Source organism: Schistocerca piceifrons, chromosome 3 (genome assembly GCF_021461385.2).
Source record: "Schistocerca piceifrons isolate TAMUIC-IGC-003096 chromosome 3, iqSchPice1.1, whole genome shotgun sequence".
Taxonomy (NCBI): Eukaryota; Metazoa; Arthropoda; class Insecta; order Orthoptera; family Acrididae; genus Schistocerca; species Schistocerca piceifrons.
Window position 1 is genome coordinate 135,596,096 of NC_060140.1, and position 21,411 is coordinate 135,617,506.

The following is a 21,411-nucleotide window of genomic DNA, read 5'->3' on the forward strand; positions in this document are numbered from 1 at the left end:
CACAACCGCGCAGTTCAATCTACCTTCTGGGGAAAACAGAAGGAATGTCCAGTTACGAAATGCTGGGGAAGCAGAAGACACAATGACATCAGCTTAAAAGAATGAACAATTGAAATTATAACAAAGCTAGTAGTACATACCAAAAGGAACAAGATGAAACTTGGTCTGTGGGTCTCGTAGCATGATATAGTGCACATGATCTCTCACTTTTATTAATAAACACCATGAATGTATGTGTAAATTTCCACAACCACGCAGTCCGATGTACCTGCTAGGGAAAACAGAAGGAATGTCCAGTTACGTAATGCTGGGGAACCAGAAGACACAATGACATCAGCTTAAAAGAATGAACTATTGAAATAATAACCAGGAGAGAAGTACATACCAAAAGGAACAAGGTGAAACTTGGTCTGTGGGGCTCGTAGCATGATATAGTGCACATGACCTCGCACTTTTATTAATAAACACCATGAATTTGACAGTAAAATTCCACAACCTGCGCAGCCCAATGTACATGCTGGGGAAAAGAAAAGGAATGTCCAGTTACGAAATGCTGGGGAAGCAGAAGACACAACGACATCAGCTTAAAAGAATCAACTATTGAAATTATAACAAGGAGAGAAGTACATACCAAAAGGAACAAGATGAAACTTGGTCTTTGGGTCTCATAGCATGATATAGTGCACATGATCTCTCACTTTTATAAATAAACACCATTAATGTGAGAGTAAATTTCCACAACCGCGCAGTTCAATCTACCTTCTGGGGAAAACAGAAGGAATAACCAGTTACGAAATGCTGGGGAAGCAGAAGACACAACGACATCAGCTTAAATGAATGAACTATTGAAATTATAACCAGGAGTGAAGTATATACCAAAAGGAACAAGGTGACACGTGGTTTGTAAGTCTCGTAGCGTGATATAGTGCACATGATCTCTCACTTATCTTAATAAACACCATGAATGTCAGGGCAAATGTCCACAACTGCGCAGTCCAATGTACCTGCTGGGGAAAACAGAAGGAATGTCCAGTTACGAAATGCTGGGGAAGCAGAAGACACAACGACTTCAGCTTAAAAGAATAAACTATTGAAATTATTACCAGGAGAGAAGTACATACCATAAGGAACAAGGTGAAACTTGGTCTGGGGGTCTCGTAGCATGATACAGTGCACGTGATCTCTCATTTTTATTAATAAACACCATGAATGTGAGAGTAAATTTCCGTAACCACGCAGTCCAATGTACCTGCTGGGGAAAACAGAAGGAATGTCCAGTTGCGAAATGCTGTGGAAGTAGAAGACACATTGACATCAGCTTAAAAGAATGAACTATTGACATTATAACCAGGAGAGAAGTACATACCAAAAGGAACAAGGTGAAACTTGGTCTGTGGGTCTTAAAGCATGATATAGTGCACATGATTTCTCTCTTTTATAATTAAACACCATGAATGTGAGAGAGATTTTCCACAATCACGCAGTCCAATGTACCTGCTGGGGAAAACAGATGGTATGTCCAGTTACGAAATCCAGGGGAAGCAGAAGACACAACGACATCAGCTTAAAAGAATGAACTATTGTAATTATAACAAGGAGAGAAGTACATAACGAAAGGAAGAAGGTGAAACTTGGTCTGCGGGTCTCGTCGCATGATATAGTGCACATGATCTCTCACTTTCATTAATAAACACCATGAATTAGAGAGTAAATTTCTACAACCACGCAGTCCAATGTACCTGCTGGAAAAAAAATGAAGGAATAACCAGTTACAAAATGCTGGGGAAGCAGATGACACAACGTCATCAGCTTAAAAGAATGAACTATTGAAGTTATAACCAGGAGAGACGTACATACCAAAAGGAACGAGGTGAAACTTGGTCTGTGGGTCTCGTAGCATGATATAGTGCACATGATCTCTCACTTTTATTAATAAACACCATGAATGTGAGAGTAAATTTCCACAACCATGCAGTCCAATATACCTGCTGGGTAAAACAGAAGGAATGTCCAGTTGCGAAATGCTGGGAAGCAGAAGACACATTGACATCAGTTTAAAAGAATGAATAATTGAAATTACAACCAGGAGAGAAGTACATACCAAAAGGAACAAGGTGAAACTTTGTGTGTGGTTCTCGTATTATGATATAGTGCACATGATTTCTCTCTTTTATTAATAAACACCATGAATGTGAGAGAAATTTTGCACAATCACGCAGTCCAATGTACCTGCTGGGGAAAACAGAAGGTATGTCCTGTTACGAAATCCAGGGGAAGCAGAAGACACAGCGACATCAGCTTAAAAGAATGAACTATTGAAATTATTACACGGAGAGAAGTACATACCAAAAAGAACAAGGTGAAACTTGGTCTTTGGGTCTCATAGCATGATATAGTGCACATGATCTCTCACTTTTATAAATAAACACCATTAATGTGAGAGTAAATTTCCACAATCGCGCAGTTCAATCTACCTTCTGGGGAAAACAGAAGGAATGTCCAGTTACGAAATGCAGGGGAAGCAGAAGACACAACGACATCACCTTAAAAGAATGAACAATTGAAATTATAACAAAGCGAGTAGTACATTCCAAAAGGAACAAGATGAAACTTGGTCTGTGGGTCTCGTAGCATGATATAGTGCACAAGATCTCTCACTTTTAGTAATAGACACCATGAATGTGTGAGTAAATTTCCACAACCACGCAGTCCGATGTACCTGCTAGGGAAAACAGAAGGAATGTCCAGTTACGTAATGCTGGGGAACCAGAAGACACAATGACATCAGCTTAAAAGAATGAACTATTGAAATAATAACCAGGAGAGAAGTACATACCAAAAGGAACAAGGTGAAACTTGGTCTGCGGGTCTCTTAGCATGATATAGTGCACATGATCTCTCACTTTTATTAATAAACACCATGAATGTGAGAGTAAATTTCCACAACTACGCAGCCAATGTACCTGCTGCGAAAAACAGTAGGAGTGTCCAGTTACGAAATGCTGGGGAAGCAGAAGACACAATGACATCAGCTTAAAAGAATAAACTGTTGAAATTATAACGAGGAGAGAAGTACATACCAAAAAGAACAAGATGACACTTGGTCGGCGGGTCTCGTAGCATGATATAGTGCACATGATCTCTCACTTTCATTAATAAACACTATGAATGTGAGAGTAAATTTACACAACCATCCAGTCCAATGTACCTGCTGGGAAAAACAGAAGGAATAACCAGTTACGAAATGCTGGGGAAGCAGAAGACACAACGACATCAGCTTAAATGAATGAACTATTGAAATTATAACCAGGAGTGAAGTATATACCAAAAGGAACAAGGTGACACGTGGTTTGTAAGTCTCGTAGCGTGATATAGTGCACATGATCTCTCACTTATCTTAATAAACACCATGAATGTCAGAGTAAATGTCCACAACCGTGCAGTCCAATGTACCTGCTGGGGAAAACAGAAGGAATGTCCAGTTACGAAATGCTGGGGAAGCAGAAGACACAACGACTTCAGCTTAAAAGAATAAACTATTGAAATTATTACCAGGAGAGAAGTACATACCATAAGGAACAAGGTGAAACTTGGTCTGGGGGTCTCGTAGCATGATACAGTGCACATGATCTCTCACTTTTATTAATAAACACCATGAATGTGAGAGTAAATTTCCGCAACCACGCAGTCCAATGTACCTGCTGGGGAAAACAGAAGGAATGTCCAGTTGCGAAATGCTGTGGAAGCAGAAGACACATTGACATCAGCTTAAAAGAATGAACTATTGACATTATAACCAGGAGAGAAGTACATACCAAAAGGAACAAGGTGAAACTTGGTCTGTGGGTCTTAAAGCATGATATAGTGCACATGATTTCTCTCTTTTATTAATAAACACCATGAATGTGAGAGAAATTTTCCACAATCACGCAGTCCAATATACCTGCTGGGGAAAACAGAAGGTATGTCCAGTTACGAAATCCAGGGGAAGCAGAAGACACAACGACATCAGCTTAAAAGAATGAACTATTGTAATTATAACAAGGAGAGAAGTACATAACGAAAGGCACAAGGTAAAACTTGGTCTGCGGGTCTCGTAGCATGATATAGTGCACATGATCTCTCACTTTCATTAATAAAGACCATGAATTAGAGAGTAAATTTCTACAACCACGCAGTCCAATGTACCTGCTGGAAAAAAAATGAAGGAATAACGAGTTACAAAGTGCTGGGGAAGCAGATGACACAACGTCATCAGCTTAAAAGAATGAACTATTGAAGTTATAACCAGGAGAGAAGTACATACCAAAAGGAACGAGGTGAAACTTGGTCTGTGGGTCTCGTAGCATGATATAGTGCACATGATCTCTCACTTTTATTAATAAACACCATGAATGTGAGAGTAAATTTCCACAACCATGCAGTCCAATGTACCTGCTGGGTAAAACAGAAGGAATGTCCAGTTGCGAAATGCTGGGAAGCAGAAGACACATTGACATCAGCTTAAAAGAATGAATTATTGAAATTACAACCAGGAGAGAAGTACATAGTAAAAGGAACAAGGTGAAACTTGGTGTGTGGTTCTCGTATTATGATATAGTGCACATGATTTCTCTCTTTTATTAATAAACACCATGAATGTGAGAGAAATTTTGCACAATCACGCAGTCCAATGTACCTGCTGGGAAAAACAGAAGGTATGTCCAGTTACGAAATCCAGGGGAAGCAGAAGACACAACAACATCAGCTTAAAAGAATGAACTATTTTAATTATAACAAGGAGAGAAGTACATACCAAAAGGAACAACGTGAAACTTGGTCTGCGGGTCTCGTAGCATGATATAGTGCACATGATCTCTCACTTTCATTAATAAACACCACGAATGCGAGAGTAAATTTCCACAACCACGCAATCCAATGTACCTGCTGGGGAGAAGAGAAGGAATGTCCAGTAACGAAATGCTGGGAAAGCAGAAAACACAACGACATCAGCTTAAATGAATGAACTATTGAAATTATAACCAGGAGAGAAGTATATACCAAAAGGAACAAGGTGAAACTTGGTTTGTAAGTCTCGTAGCGTGATATAGTGCACATGATCTCTCACTTATCTTAATAAACACCATGAATGTCAGAGTAAATGTCAACAACCGCGCAGTCCAATGTAACTGCTGGGGAAAACAGAAGGAATGTCCAGTTACGAAATACTGGGGAGGCAGAACACACAACGACATCAGCTTAAAAGAATGAACTATTGAAATTATAAACAGGAGAGAAGTACATACCAAAAGGAATTACATCAGCTGAAAAGAACAAACTATTGAAATTATAACAAGGCGAGCAGTACATACCAATAGGAACAAGGTGAAACTTGGTCTGTGGGTCTTGAAGCATGATATAGTGCACATTATTTCTCTCTTTTATTAATAAATACCATGAATGTGAGAGAAATTTTCCACAATCACGCAGTCCAATGTACCTGCTGGGGAAAACAGAAGGTATGTCCAGTTACGAAATCCTGGGGAAGCAGAAGACACATTGACATCAGCTTAAAAGAATGAATTATTGAAATTATAACCAGGAGAGAAGTACATACCACAAGGAACAAGGTGAAACTTGGTGTGTGGTTCTCGTATTATAATATAGTGCACATGTTCTCTCACTTTTATTAATAAACATCATGATTGTGAGAGCTAATTTCCACAACCACGCAGTCCAATGTACCAGGTGTGGAAAACAGAAGGAATGTCAAGTTAGGAAATGCTAGGGAAGCAGAAGACACAACAACATCAGCTTAAAAGAATGAACTACTGAAATTATAACCAGGAGAGAAGAACATACCAAAAGGAACAAGGTGAAACTTGGTCTGTGGGTCTCGTAGCATGATATAGTGCACATGATCTTTCACTTTTAATAATAAACACTATGAATGTGAGAGTAAATTTCCACAACAGCGCAGTGTGATGTAACTGCTGGGGAAAACAGAAGGAATGTCATGTTATGAAATGCTGGAGAAGCAGAAGACACATTGACATCAGCTTAAAAAAATGAACTATTGAAATTATAACCAGGAGAGAAGTACATAGCAAAAGGAACAAACTGGAACTTTGTCTGTGGGACTCGTAGCATGATATAGTGCACATGTTCTCTCACTATTATTAAGTAACAGCATTAATGAGTGAGCAAATTTCCACCACCAACCAGTCCAATGTACCTGCTGGGAAAAACAGGAGGAATGTCCAGTTACAAAATGCTGGAAAAGCAGAAGACACATTCACATCAGCTTAAAAGAATGAAGTATTGAAATTATTACCAGGAGAGATTAGATTAGATTAGATTAGATTAGATTAATACTAGTTCCATGGATGATGAATACGATATTTCGTAATGATGTGGAACTGGTCGAATTTTCCAATACATGACATAATTAGGTTACTTTAACAACATACTTAAGTTAATATAACAACTTTATTTTTTTGTGTTTTTTTATTATTTTTTTTTATTTTTATTTTTTTATATATTTTTTTTCTTAATTTACATCTAAAAATTCCTCTATGGAGTAGAAGGAGTTGTCATTCAGAAATTCTTTTAATTTCTTCTTAAATACTTGTTGGTTATCTTTCAGACTTTTGATACTATTTGGTAAGTGACCAAAGACTTTAGTGCCAGAATAATTCACCCCTTTCTGTGCCAAAGTTAGATTTAATCTTGAATAGTGAAGATCGTCCTTTCTCCTAGTATTTTAGTTATGCGCACTGCTATTACTTTTGAATTGGGTTTGGTTGTTAATAACAAATTTCATAAGAGAGTATATATACTGAGAAGCTACTGTGAATATCCCTAGATCCTTAAATAAATGTCTGCAGGATGATCTTGGGTGGACTCCAGCTATTATTCTGATTACACGCTTCTGTGCAATAAATACTTTATTCCTCAGTGATGAATTACCCCAAAATATGATGCCATATGAAGGCAATGAGTGAAAATAGGCATAGTAAGCTAATTTACTAAGATGTTTATCACCAAAATTAGCAATGACCCTTATTGCATAAGTAGCTGAACTCAAACGTTTCAGCAGATCATCAATGTGTTTCTTCCAATGTAATCTCTCATCAATGGACATACCTAAAAATTTGGAATATTCTACCTTAGCTATATGCTTCTGATTAAGGTCTATATTTATTAATGGCGTCATACCATTTACTGTACGGAACTGTATGTACTGTGTCTTATCAAAATTCAGTGAGAGTCCGTTTACAAGGAACCACTTAGTAATTTTCTGAAAGACAGTATTGACAATTTCATCAGTTAATTCTTGTTTCTGAGGTGTGATTACTATACTTGTATCATCAGCAAAGAGAACTAACTTTGCCTCTTCATGAATATAGAATGGCAAGTCATTAGTATATAATAAGAACAACAAAGGACCCAAGACTGACCCTTGTGGAACCCCATGCTTGATTGTTCCCCAGTTTGAGGAATGTGCTGATCTTTGCATGTTACGAGAACTACTTATTTCAAATTTCTGCACTCTTCCAGCTAGGTACGAATTAAACCATTTGTGCACTGTCGCACTCATGCCACAATACTTGAGCTTGTCTAGCAGAATTTCATGATTTACACAATCAAAAGCCTTTGAGAGATCACAAAAAATCCCAATGGGTGGTGTTCGGTTATTCAGATCATTCAAAATTTGACTGGTGAAAGCATATATGGCATTTTCTGTTGAAAAACCTTTCTGGAAACCAAACTGACATTTTGTTAGTACTTCATTTTTACAGATATGTGAAGCTACTCTTGAATACATTACTTTCTCAAAAATTTTGGATAAAGCTGTTAGTAGGGAGATTGGACGGTAATTGTTGACATCAGATCTATCCCCCTTTTTATGCAAAGGTATAACAATAGCATATTTCAGTCTATCAGGCAAAATGCCCTGTTCCAGAGAGCTATTACACAGGTGGCTGAGAATCTTACTTATCTGTTGAGAACAAGCTTTTAGTATTTTGCTCGAAATGCCATCAATTCCATGTGAGTTTTTGCTTTTAAGCAAGTTTATTATTTTCCTAATTTCAGAGGGAGAAGTGGGTGAGATTTCAATTGTATCAAATTGCATAGGTATGGTCTCTTCCACTAACAGCGTAGCATCTTCTAATGAACACCTGGATCCTACTATATCCACAACATTTAGAAAATGATTATTAAAAATATTTTCAACTTCTGACTTTTTGTTCGTAAAGTTTTCATTCAATTTGATGGTAATACTGTCTTCCTGTGCTCTTGGTTGACCTGTTTCTCTTTTAATAATATTCCAAATTGTTTTAATTTTATTATCAGAGTTGCTGATTTCAGACATGATACACATACTCCTGGATTTTTTAATAACTTTTCTTACTATAACACAGTAGTTTTTATAATTTTTGATAGTTTCTGGGTCACTACTCTTTCTTGCTGTCAGATACATTTCCCTTTTCCAGTTACAAGATATTTTTATACCCTTAGTAAGCCATGGCTTGTTACAAGGTTTCTTACGAGTATATTTAACTATTTTCTTGGGGAAGCAGTTTTCAAATGCATTTACAAAAATGTCATGAAATAAATTATATTTTAAATTGGCATCAGGTTCACTGTACACCTCATCCCAGTCTAACTGGTGTAGGCTTTCCCTGAAATTTGCAATTGTCAAATCGTTGACTGAACGTACTACTTTGGAGGACTGTTTAGTATTGCTGAATGGAGCTGTGTCATATATCGTAACTAGCCGTGCACCATGATCAGAAAGACCATTCTCAACAGGCTGAGCATTTATCTGGTTAAACTTATCTTGGTCTATAAAGAAGTTATCTATCAGTGAGCTGCTATCCTTTACCACCCGAGTAGGAAAATCAATAACGGGTGTCAAATTGAAAGAACCGAGTAATGCTTCAAGGTCATTTTTCTTATTACCCTCTTTCAGAGAATCTACATTGAAGTCCCCACAAATAATGATTTGCTTCCCCCTGTCTGACAGATAGCACAACAAGGAGTCCAAATTTTTCAGAAATAGATGAAAATTTCCTGATGGGGACCTATATACAGTTACAATTATAAATGTGCCTTTATTTAATTTAAGCTCACAGGCACATACTTCTATATGTTTCTCTACACAAAACTTTTTTGATTCTAAACTTCTTGCACAATGATAAAACTTTTGACATATATGGCAACTCCTCCTTTCTCCATATTTTCTCTCATTACATATGCAGAGAGCTTATAACCACTTACATTTACCTTATCCATATCAGTAAAAAGAGAAGTACATACCAAAAGGAACAAGGTGAAACTTGGTCTTTGGGTCTCATAGCATGATATAGTGCACATGATCTCTAACTTTTATAAATAAACACCATTAATGTGAGAGTAAATTTCCACAACCGCGCAGCTCAATCTACCCTCTGGGGAAAACAGAAGGAATGTCCAGTTACGAAATGCTGGGGAAGCAGAAGACACAACGACATCAGCTTAAAAGAATGAACTATTGAAATTATAGCCAGGAGACAAGTACATACCAAAAGGAACAAGGTGAAACTTGGTCTGTGGGTCTCATACCATGATATAGTGCACATGTTCTCTCACTTTTAATTAATTAACTCCATGAATGTGAGAGAAAACTTCCACAACCACGCAGTCAAATGTACCTGCTGGGGAAAACAGAAGGAATGTCCAGTTATGAAATACTGGTGAAGCAGAAGACACAACGACATCAGCTTCAAAGAGTGAACTATTGAAATTATAAACAGGGGGGAAGTACATAACGAAAGGAACTACATCAGCTTAAAAGAATGAAGTACTGAAATTATAACCTGGAGAGGAGTACATACCAAAGGGAACAAGGTGAAACTTGGTCAGCGGGTCTCGTAGCATGATATTGTGCACATGATCTCCCACTTTTATTAATAAACACCAGGAATGTGAGAGTAAATATCCATAACCGCTTAGTCCAGTGTACCAGCTGAGGAAAACAGAAGGAATGTCCAGTTACGAAATGCTGGGGAAGCAATAGACACAACGACATCAGCTTAAAGGAATGAACAATTGAAATTATAACAATGCGAGAAGTACATACATAAAGGAACAAGGTGAAACATGGTCAGTGGAACTCGTAGCATGATATAGTGCACATGATCACTCACTTTTATTAATAAACACCATGAATGTGAGAGTAAATTTCCACAACCACGCAGTCCAATGTACCTGCTGGGGAAAACAGAAGGAATGTCCAGATACAAGTAGCTGGGGAAGCAGAAGACACAACGACATCAGCTTAAAAGAATGAACTATTGATATTAAAACCAGGAGAGAGGAACATACCAAAAGGAACAAGGTGAAACCTGGTCTGCGGGTCGTGTAGCATAATATAGTGCACATCATCTCTCACTTTTATTAATAAACACCATGAATGTGAGGGTAAATTTCCACATCTATGCAGTCCAATGTACCTGCTGGGGAAAACAGAAGGAATGTCCAGATACGAAATGCTGGGAAAGCGGAAGACACAATGACATCAGCTTAAAGAATGAACTATTGAAATTATAAGCAGGAGAGAAGTACATACCAAAAGGTACAAGGTGAAACTTGGTCTGCGGGTCACGTAGCATGATATAGTGCACATGATCTCTCACTTTTATTAATAAACAACATGAATGTGAGAGTAAATTTCCACAACCACGCAGTCCAAAGTACCAGCTGGGGAAAACAGAAGGAATGTCCAGTTACGAAATGCTGGGGAAGCAGAAGACACAATGACATCAGCTTAAAAGAATGAACTATTGATATTAAAACCAGGAGAGAGGAACATACCAAAAGGAACAAGGTGAAACTTGGTCTGCGGGTCGTGTAGCATAATATAGTGCACATCATCTCTCACTTTTATTAATAAACACCATGAATGTGAGAGTAAATTTCCACAACCACGCAGTCCAAAGTACCAGCTGGGGAAAACAGAAGGAATGTCCAGTTACGAAATGCTGGGGAAGCAGAAGACACAATGACATCAGCTTAAAAGAATGAACTATTGAAATTATAAGCAGGAGAGAAGTACATACCAAAAGGTACAACGTGAAACTTGGTCTGCGGGTCACGTAGCATGATATAGTGCACATGATCTCTCACTTTTATTAATAAACAACATGAATGTGAGAGTAAATTTCCATAATCACGCAGCATAATGTACCTGCTGGGGAAAACAGAAGTAATGTCCTGTTACGAAATGCTGGGGAAGGAGAAGAGACAACGACATCAGGTTCAATGAATGAACTATTGAAATTATAACCAGGAGAGACGTACATACCAAAAGGAACAAGGTGAAACTTGGTCGGTGGGTCTCGTAGCATGATATAGTGCACATGATCTCTCACTTTTATTAATAAACACCATGAATGTGAGGGTAAATTTCCACAACTATGCAGTCCAATGTACCTGCTGGGGAAAACAGAAGGAATGTCCAGATACGAAATGCTGGGAAAGCGGAAGACACAATGACATCAGCTTAAAAGAATGAACTATTGAAATTACAACCAGGAGAGAAGTACATACCAAAAGGAACAAGGTGAAACTTGGACCGTGGGTCTTGCAGCATGATATGGTGCACATGATCTCTCACTTTCATTAATGAACACCATAAATGTGAGAGAAATTTCCACAACCACGCAGTCCCATGGCCCTGCTGGGGAAAACAGATGGAATGACCAGTTACGAAATGCTGGGAAAGCGGAAGACACAATGACATCAGCTTAAAACTATGTACTATTGAAATTATAACCAGGAGAGATGTACATACTAAAAGGAACAAGAAGAAACATGGTCTGCGGGTCTTGTAGCATGATATAGTGCACATGATCTCTCACTTTTATTAATAAATAACATGAATGTGAGAGTACATTTCCACAACCTTGCTGTCCCATGTACATGCTGGGAAAAAGAGAAGGAATGTCCAGTTACGACATGTTGGGGAAGCAGAAGACACAATGACATCAGCTTAAAAGAATGAACTATTAAAATTATAACGAGGAGAGGAGTACATACCAAAAGGAACTAGGTGAAACTTGGACCGTGGGTCTTGCAGCATAATATAGTGCACAAGATCTCTCACTTTTATTAATGAACACCATGAATGTGAGAGTAAATTTCAACAACTACGCAGTCCAAAGTACCTGCTGAGGAAAACAGAAGGAATGTCCAGTTACTAAATGCTGGGGAAGCGGAAGACACATTGACATCAGCTTAAAAGAATGAACTATTGAAATTATAACCAGGAGAGAAGTATGTACTAAAAGGAAGAAGGTGAAGCTTGGACAGTCGGTCTTACAGTATGAAATAGTGCACATGACTTCTCACTTTTATTAATAAACACCATGAATGTGAGAGTAATTTTCCACAACCATGCAGTCCAATGTACCTGCTGGGGAAAACAGAAGGAATGTCCAGTTACGAAATGCTGGGGTAGCACAAGACACAATGACATCAGCTTAAAAGAATGAACTATTGAAATTAAAACCAGGAGAGAAGTACATACCAAAAGGAACAAGGTGGATCTCGGACTGTGGGTCTTGCAGCATGAAATAGTGCACATGATCTCTCACTTTTATTAATGAACACCATGAATGTGAGAGTAAACTTCTACAATCACACAGTCCAGTGTACCTGCTGGGGAAAACAGAAGGAATGTTCAGTTACGAAATGCTAAGGAAATAGAAGACACAACGACATCAGCTTAAAAGAGTGAACTGTTGAATTTACAACCAGGAGAGAAGAACATACCAAAAAGAACAAGGTGAAACTTGGTCAGCGGGTCTCGTAGCATGATATAGTGCACATGACCTCTCACTTTCATTAACAAATACCATGAATGTGAGAGTAAATTTCCATAACCACATAGTCCAATGTACCAGCTGAGGAAAAACGAAGGAATGTCCAGTTACGTAATGCTGGGGAAGCAGAAGACACAAAGACATCACCGTAAATAGAATGAACTATTGAAATTATAACAAGGTGAGAAGAACATACCAAAAGGAAAGGGGTGAAACTTGGTCTGTGGGACTCGTAGCATGATGAAGTGCACATGATCTCTCACTTTTATTAATAAACACCATGAATGTGAGAGTAAATATCCACAACCACGCAGTTCAATGTACCTGCTGGGGAAAACAGAAGGAATGTCCAGTTACGAAATTATAGGGAAGCAGAAGACACAACGACATCAGCTTCAAAGAATGAACTATTGAAATTTTAACAAGGCGAGAAGTACTTACGAAAAGGATCAAGGTGAAACTTGGTCTCTGGGACTCGTAGCATGATATAGTGCACATGATCCCTCACTTTTATTAATAATCACCATGAATGTGAGAGTAAATTTTCACAACCATGCAGTACAATGTACCTGCTTTGGAAAACAGAAGAAATGTCCAGTTACAAAATGCTGGGGAAGGAGAAGACAAAACGACATCAGCTTAAAAGAATGAACATATGAAATTATAACCAGAAGAGAAGTACATACCAAAAGGAACAAGGTGAAACTTGGTCTGTGGGGCTTGAAGCATGATATGGTGGACATGATCTCTCACTTTTATTAACAAACACCATGAATGTGAGAGTAAATTTCCACAACCACGCAGTCCAATGTATCTGCGGGGGAAAACAGAAGGAATGTCCAGTTATGAAATGCTGGGAAAGCATAAGACACGACGACATCAGCTAAAACAATGAACTATTGAAATTATAACCAGGAGGGAAGTACATACCAAAAGGAACAAGGTGAAACTTGGTCTGCGGGACTCGTAGCTTGATGTAGTGCACATGATCTCTCACTTTTATGAATAAACACCATGAATGTGAGAGTAAATTTCCACAACCACGCAGTCCAATTTACATGCTGGGGAAAACAGAAGGAATGTCCAGTTACGAAATAATAGGGAAGCAGAAGACACAGCAACATCAGCTTAAAAGAATGTACTAATTAAATTTCAACCAGGAGAAAAGTACATACCAAAAGAAACAAGGTGAAACTTAGTCTGCGGGTCGTGTAGCATGATATATTGCACATGATCTCTCACTTTTATTAATAAACACCATGAATGTGAGAGTAAATTTCCACAACTATGCAGTCCAATGTACCTGCTGGAGAAAACAGAAGGAATGCCCAGTTACGAAATGCTGGGAAAGCGGAAGACACAATGACATCAGCTTAAAAGAATGAACTATTGAAATTACAACCAGGAGAGAAGTACATACCAAAAGGTACAAGCTGACACTTGGACCGTGGGTCTTGCAGCATGATATAGTGCACATGATCTCTCGCTTTTATTAATGAACACCACAAAAGTGAGAGTAAATTTCGACAACCACGCAGTCCCATGTACCTGCTGGGGTAAGCAGAAGGAATGTCCAGTTACGAAATGCTGGGGAAGCAGAAGACACAATGACATCAGCTTAAAAGAATGAACTCTTGAAATTACAACAATGTGAGAAGTACATACCAAAAAGAACAAGGTGAAAGTTGGTCTGCGGGTCTTGTAGCATGATATAGTGCCCATGATCTCTCACTTTTATTAATAAACACCATGAATGTGAGAGTAAATTTCCACAACCACGCAGTCCAATGTACCAGCTGGGGAAAACAGAAGGAATGTCCAGTTACGACATGCAGGGAAAGCAGAATACACAATGACATCAGCTTAAAAGAATGAACTACTGAAATTATAACCAGGAGCGAAGTACATAACAAAAAAAACCAGCTGAAACTTGGTCAGCGAGTCTCGTAGCATGATATAGTGCACATGATCAATCACTTTCATTAATAAACACCATGAATGTGAGAGTAAATTTCCACAAAGACGCAGTCCAATGTACCTGCTGGGAAAAACAGAAAGAATAACCAATTACGAAATGCTGGGGAAGCAGAAGACACAACGACATCAGCTTAAAAGAATGAACTATTGAAATTATAACAAGGTGAGAAGTACATACCAAAAGGAACAAGGTGAATCTTGAACTGTGGGTCTTGCAGCATGATATAGTGCACATGATCTCTCACTTTTATTAATAAACACCATGAATGTCGAGGTAAAATTCCACAACCACGCAGTCCAATGTACCTGCTGGGGAAAACAGAAGGAATGTCCAGTTACGACATGCAGGGGAAGCACAAAACCCAATGACATCAGCTTAAAAGAATGAACTACTGAAATCATAACCAGGAGAGACGTACATACCAAAACGAACAAGTTGAATCTTGGTCTGCGGGTCTCGTAGCATGATACAGTGCACATGATCTCTCACTATCATTAATAAACACCATGAATGTGAGAGTAAATTTCGATAACAACATAGTCCAATGTACCAGCTGGGGAAAAATGAAGGAATGTCCAGTTACGTAATGCTGGGGAAGCAGAAGACACAAAGACATCAGCGTAAATAGAATGTACTATTGAAACTTTAACAAGGTGAGAAGTACATACCAAAAGGAACAATGTGAAACTTGGTCTGTGGGTCTCGTAGCATGATATAGTGCACATGATCTCGCACTTTTATTAATAAACACCATGAATGTGAGAGTAAATTTCCATAACCACACAGTACAATGTACCTGCTGGGAAAAACAGAAGGGATATCCAGTTAAAAAATGCTGGGGAATCAGAAGACACAACGACATCAGCTTAAAAGAATGAATTATTGAAATTATAGCCAGAAGAGATGTACATACCATAAGGAACAAGGTGAAAGTTGGTCTGCTGGACTCGTAGCATTATATAGTGCACATGATCTCCCATTTTTCCTAATAAACACCATGAATGTGAGAGTAAATTTCCACAACCACGCAGTTCAATGTAACTGCTGGGGAAAACAGAAGGAATGTCCAGTTACGAAATGCTGGGGAAGCAGAAGACACAATGACATCAGCTTAAAAGAATGACCTATAGAAATTATAGCCAGGAGAGAAGTACATACCAAAAGGAACATGGTGAAACTTGGTCTGTGGGTCTTGTAGCATAATATAGTGCACATGATCTCTCACTTTTATTAATAAACACCATGAATGTGAGAATAAATTTCCACAACAACGCAGCCCAAAGTCCCTGCTGGGGAAAACAGAAGGAATGTCCAGTTACGAAATGGTGAGGAAACAGAAGACACAACGACTTCAGCTTAAAACAATAATCTATTGAAATTGAAACCAGGAGAGAAGCACATACCAAAAGGACAAGGTGAAACTTGGTCTATGGGTCTCGTAGCATGATATACTGCAAATGATCTCTCACTTTTATTAATAAACACCATGAATGTGAGAGTAAACTTCCACTACCACACAGTCCAATGTACCTGCAGGGGAAAACAGAAGAAATGTCCAGTTACGACATGCTGGGGAAGCAGAAGACATAACGACATCAGCTTAAAACAATGAACTATTGAAATTATAACCAGGAGTGAAGTACATACCAAAAGGAACGACGTGAAACTTGGTCTGCGGGTCACATAGCATGATATTGTGCACTCGATCTCTCACTTTCGTTAATAAACACCATGAATGTGAGAGTAAATTTCAACAACTACACAGTCCAATGTACCTCCTGGGGAAAACAGAAGGAATAACCAGTTACGAAATGCAGGGGAAGCCGAAGAGACAACGACATCAGCTAAAGAGGATAAAATACTGAAATTATAACCTGGAGAGAAGTACATATCAAAAGGAACAAGGTGAAACTTGGCCTGCGGTTCTCGTAGCATGATATAGTGCACAAGATCTCTCACTTTTATTAATAAACACCATGAATGTGAGAGTAATTTCCATAACCACGCAGCATAATGTACCTGCTGGGGAAAACAGAAGGAATGTCCTGTTACGAAAAGCTGGGTAAGCAGGAGAGAAACGACATCAGTTTAACTGAATGAACTATTGAAATTATAACCAGGAGAGACGTACATACCAAAAGGAACAAGGTGAAAGTTGGTCTGCTGGACTCGTAGCATGATATAGTGCACGTGGTCTCTCATTTTTATTAATAAACACCATGAATGTGAGAGTAAATTTCCACAACCACGCAGTTCAATGTACCTGCTGGGGATAACAGAAGGAATGTCCAGTTACGAAATGCTGGGGAAGCAGAAGACACAAGGACATCAGCTTGAAAGAATGAGCTATTGAAATTATAACCGGGAGAGAAGTACATACCAATAGGAACAAGGTGAAACTTGGTCGGTGGGTCTCGTAGCATGATATAGTGAACATTATCTCTCACTGTTATTAATAAACAGCATGAAAGTGACAGTAAATTTCCACAATCACACAGTCTAATGTACCTGCTGGAGAGAACAGAAAGAATGTCCAGTTACAAAATGCTGGGGAAGCAAAAGACACAACGACATGAGCTTAAAAGAATGAACTATTGAAATTATATCCCAGGAGAGAAGTACATACCAAAAGGAACAAGGTGAAACTTGGTCTGTGGGTCTCGTAGCATGAAATAGTGCAGATGATCTCTACGTTTTATTAATAGACACCATTAATGTGAGAGTAAATTCCCACAACCAAACAGTCCAATGTACTTGCTGGGGAAACCAGAAGGAATGTCCAGTTACGAAATGCTGGGGAAGCAAAAGACACAACGATATCAGCTTAGAAGAATGAACTATGGAAATAATGACCAGGAGAGAAGTACATACCAAAAGGAAAAAGGTGAATCTTGGTCTGCGGGTCTCCTAGCATGATATAGTGCACATGATCTCTCACTTTAATAATATACACCATGAATGTGAAAGTAAATTTCCACAACCACGCAGTCCAATGTACCTGCTGGGGAAAACAGAAGGAATGTCCAGTTACGAAATGCTGGAGAGGCTGAAGACACAACAACATCAGCTTAAAAAACGAACTATTGAAATTATAACCAGATGATAAGTACATACCAAAAGGAACAAGGTGAAACTTGGTCTGCTGGCCTCGTAGCATGATATAGTGTACATGATCTCTCGCTTTTATTAATAAACATCATGAATGTGAGAGTAAATATCTACAACCTTGCAGTCCAACGTACCTCCTGAGAAAAACAGAAGAATGTCCAGTTACGAAATGCTGGGGATACAGTAGACACAATGCCATCAGCTTAAAAGAAAGAACTACTGAAATTATAACCAGGAGAGAAGTACCTACCAAAAGGAACAAGGTGAAACTTGGTCTGCTGGTCTCGTAGCATGATATAGTGCACATGATCTCACACTTTAATAATATACACCATGAATGTGAAAGTAAATTTCCACAACCACGCAGTCCAATGTACCTGCTGGGGAAAACAGAAGGAATGTCCAGTTACAAAATGCTGGAGAGGCTGAAGACACAACAACATCAGCTTAAAAAACGAGCTATTGAAATTATAACCAGATGATAAGTACATACCAAAAGGAACAAGGTGAATCTTGGTCTGCTGGTCTCGTAGCATGATATAGTGTACATGATCTCTCGCTTTTATTAATAAACATCATGAATGTGAGAGTAAATATCCACAACCTTGCAGTCCAACGTACCTCCTGAGAAAAACAGAAGAATGTCCAGTTACGAAATGCTGGGGATACAGTAGACACAATGCCATCAGCTTAAAAGAAAGAACTATTGAAATTATAACCAGGAGAGAAGTACCTACCAAAAGGAACAAGGTGAAACTTGGTCTGCTGGTCTCGTAGCATGATATATTGCACATGATCTCTCACTTTTATTAATAAACATGATTAATGTGAGAGTAAATATCCACAACCATGCAGTCCAATTTACCTGCTGGGGAAAACAGAAGCAATGTCCACTTACGAAATACTAGGGAAACAGAAGACACAACAACATCTACTTTTTAGAATGAACTATTGAAATTATAACCAGGAGAGAAGTACTTACCAAAGGGGACAGGGTGAAGCTTGGTCTGCTGGTCTCATAGCATGTTATAGTGTACATGATTTCTCGCTTTTGTTAATAAACACCATGAATGTGAGAGTAAATTTCTACAACCATGCAGTCCAATGTACCTGCTGGGGAAAACAGAAGGAATGTCCAGTTATGAAATGCGGGGGAAGCACAAGACACCACATCAGCTTAAAAGAATGAACTAGTGAAATTATAACCAGGAGAGAAGTACATACCAAAAGCAACAAGGTGAAACTTGGTCTGCTGGTCTCGTAGCATGGTATAGTGCACATGATCTCTCGCTTTTATTAATAAACACCATGAATGTGAGAGTAAATTGCCACAACCTTGCAGTCCAATGTACCTGTAGGGGAAACAGAAGGAATGTCATGTTACGAAATGCTTGGGAAGCAAAAGACACAACGACATCAGCTTAAAACAATGAACTATTGAAATAATAACCAGGAGAGAAGTACATACCGAAAGGAACAAAGTGAAACTTGGTCTGCGGGTCTCTTGGCATGATGTAGTGCACATGATCTCTCACTTTTATTAATAAACACCATGAATGTGAGAGTAACTTTCCACAACCATGCGGTCCAATGTACCTGCTGGGGAAAACAGAAGGAATTTTCAGTTACGAAATGCGGGGGTCGCAGAAGACACAACACCATCAGCTTAAAAGAATGCACTATTGAAATTATAACCACCAGAGAATTACATTCCAAAAGGAACAAGGTGAAACTTGGTCTGCGGGTCTCGTAGCATGATATAGTGCATTTGACTTCTCACTTTTATTAATAAACTCCATGAATATGAGGGTAAATTTCCACAACAACCCAGTCCAATGTACCTGCTGGGGAAAGCAGAAGGAATGTCCAGTTAAGAAAGACTGGGGAAGCAGAAGACACATCGACATCAGCTTAAAAGAATGAACTGTTGTAATTAAAACCAGGAGAGAAGTACCTACCAAAAGGACCAAGGTGAAACTTGGTCTGCAGGTCTCGTAGCATGATATAGTGTACATGATCCCTCATTTTTAATAATAAACACGATGAATGTGATAGTAAATTTACACAACCACGCAGGTCAATGTACCTGCTGGGGAAAACAGAAGGAATGTCCAGTTACGAAATGCTGGGGAAGCAGAAGACAGAATGACATGAGCTTAAAGGAATGAACTACTGAAATTAAATCCAGGAGAGGAGTACATACCAAAAGGAACAAGGTGAAACTTGGTCTGTGGGTCTCATAGCCTGGTATAGTGCACATGATCTCTGACTTTTATTAGTAAACACCATGAATGTGAGTGTAAATTTCCACAACCACGCAGTCCAATGTACCTGCTGGGTAAAACAGAAGGAATCTCCAGTTACGAAATGCTGGGGAAGCAGAAGAGACAACGACATCAGCTTAAAAGAATGAACTATTGAAGTTATAACCAGGAGAGTAGTACATACCAAAAGAAACAGGATGAAACTTGGTCTGCGGGTCTTGTACCATGATGTAGATCACATGATCTCTCACTTTTATTAATAAAGACCATGAATGTAAGAGTAATTTTCCACAACCACGTAGTCCATTGTACCTGCTGGGGAAAACAGAAAAAATGTCCAATTACGAAATGCTGGGGAAGCAGAAGACACAACAACATCAGCTTAAACGAATGCACTATTGAAATTATAACCAGGAGAGAAGTACCTACCAAAAGGAGCAAGGTGAAACTTGGTCTGCGGGTCTTGTAGCATGGTATAGTGCACATAATCTCTCACCTTTATTTATAAACACCATGAATGTGAGAGTAACCTTCCACAACCTTGCAGTCCAATGTACCTGCTGGGGAAAACAGCAGGTATGTATAGTTACGAAAGGCTGGGGAAGCAGAAGACACAACGAATTCAGCTTAAAAGAATGAACTATTGAAATTATGACCAGGAGAGATATACATACCAAAAGGAACAAGGTAACACTTGGTCTGCTGGTCTCGTAGCATGATATAGTGTACATGATCTCTCGCTTTTATTAATAAACACCATGATAGTGAGAGTATATTTCCACAACCATGCAGTCCAATGTACCTGCTGCGGAAAACAAAAGAAATGTCAAGTTACGAAAGGCTGGGGAAGCAGAAGACACAACGAATTCAGCTTAAAAGAATGAACTATTGAAATTATGACCAGGAGAGATATACATACCAAAAGGACTAAGGTGAAGCTTGGTCTGCAGGTCTCGTAGCATGATATGGTGCACATGATCTCTCACATTTTTTAATTATCACTTAAATGTGAGTGTAAATTTCCACAACCACACAGTCCAATGTACCTGCTGGGGAAAACAGAAGGAATGTCCAGTTACGAAATGCGAGGGGAAGCAGAAGACACAACGATATCAGCTTAAAGGAATGAACTATTGAAATTATAATCAGGGGAGAAGTACATACTAAAAGGAACAAGGTGAAACTTGGTCTTCTGGTCTCGTAGCATGATATA